The sequence below is a fragment of the Buceros rhinoceros genome, unplaced genomic scaffold (genome assembly GCF_000710305.1).
Source record: "Buceros rhinoceros silvestris isolate BGI_N320 unplaced genomic scaffold, ASM71030v1 scaffold16602, whole genome shotgun sequence".
NCBI classification, from domain to species: Eukaryota; Metazoa; Chordata; class Aves; order Bucerotiformes; family Bucerotidae; genus Buceros; species Buceros rhinoceros.
Genome location: NW_010400879.1, coordinates 42,719 through 44,413, shown reverse-complemented (window position 1 = coordinate 44,413; position 1,695 = coordinate 42,719). Strand labels below are relative to the sequence as shown.

At 45.1% G+C, this 1,695-nt stretch overlaps 1 protein-coding gene across 1 annotated transcript in view; it reads left to right on the top strand.

The window, feature by feature from the left end:
• CUBN (cubilin (intrinsic factor-cobalamin receptor)) overlaps positions 1-1,695 on the top strand; it is a gene marked incomplete at both ends in the record, with an annotated part of 99,156 nt that overhangs the window by 54,969 nt on the left and 42,492 nt on the right. The gene's annotated exons all lie outside the window — the stretch shown is intronic.

Here is a 1,695-nt window from a genome sequence, read left to right as displayed (position 1 = left end):
CCCCACCCCTTTTCTGCATGAAATAACATTGGCTAGGGCAGGCTTTGGGTGTTTTGTTCTTGCACATCACGAAGACTGTCACAGGCCTCATTAAATAAGCAAGCATGCACACCAATTATAAACAAACCTGTTAATGACTGTACAACTGCAAACTATGTTTGCAGTTTCTTCGTAAGTGAGGCTACAAATGCAACTTTTTCACTCTGCTTATTTAACAGCAATATTGGACTATAACAAGATTAAATCGTGTGCCATTGTACATCCCATCAAAGAGGAACCAGCCTTGAAAATAATTAAATCTCCACAGTTGCCCTGTCTGTCTAATCAGTTCACACCATTCAGCTTTGACAGCATTGTAAAGCAGCTGAAATCAGTTGCAGGGGCCCCACTGTGGGTTGCTGAGGTGTACGGCATGGTATACATTGGTTGAATAGGAGCTCCTCTGCACTACTACAGACCGCTGGCATTTGTGGGCTCCCATCGACTAGACAATTTTGCATTGAGGGGAGGTCAAGGAGCATTTCTGGCAAAGGAGGGACATATGCGGGAGGAGTGATATGTGTGGCAGAAGCCAGACGGGGAAGCGCTGCAGCACAAAGGTACGTTCTTGTGCTTCGAGGTGATGTCATTCTGGGACCTCACAAAAGAAGAAAAAGTGGAGTCTTTTATGCCCAGCCAGATGACATCAGCTCCATAGAGTAGTCATGGTGCTGGGTTAACTTGCTTTTCTAAAGCTCTCAAAGCTTTCCAGAATCCGCCTGCATGGCAAGCGCTCTTGTGCTTTACCTCCATGCTCCCTTCCAAACATTTCCCGGACTCTCCAGCCCTCTTCCACCCCCTTGCACTCCTTTTCTGCACTGACGCATTCACTTCTCTGCAGTTAGCACTGCCCCCCTGTTAATTCCTGGACACTAAACTGCAGCCTAATGCTGCACAGAGCACAGACTGCTAATGTGGGGCTGTGTCTAAGCAGCAGAGCAGAGTCTGTGGGTTCAGATAGGGTTGGCTCCTAGGGAATGTCATTGCTGGCTCCAAACATCACAGATATGATTCCTGACAGCCTGTAATATGAGTGCAAGTTCTTCCAGAGCTGACCACAGCTATCATCTTTTTGTTCATTGCAAGCGCTTCCTTTTTTTCTGGATTGGTGTCATGCACAAATGCAGGTATTCTTCTTACCCCTGGTGGCTACGTTGTCTGGTCATATACTGTTGCCCTAGACTGGATAAAATTAGATAAGATCCTGTGGTGTGGTGGTATATTTGCTTCTCCCTTCTGAAAATCTTTCAAATGCACAAAAAAAGCTATTGGAGAAAGTCTCCTTGTCTAGGAGAACTCATAAGGAGATGGAGCCTTTGAGTTGGGTATTTCAGAGTGAAGCATTCAGGCCCCGTTTTCCCTGAGAGCAAATCCCTAAGAGAATCTAAATGTGGATCTTGTAACATCTCACCTGATAAGAAAATAACAAGGCTATATATATTGCTGAGAGAAGAGCTTTTACTTCTGCTCAAGTGACAAATGTGTGCTCTAGAGTTCAAGCTGCTGTGAACTATTTCTCAGGCTGTCCATGTGCTCCTTAACTGGCAGTTGTGAAGCATCTATGAGATATATATCAAGGACATTCACATGCTTTGGTGATAAAAGAGGGCAGCACTTCTACTTGCCACCATGTTCCTCATACAGTTTACTTCAGAC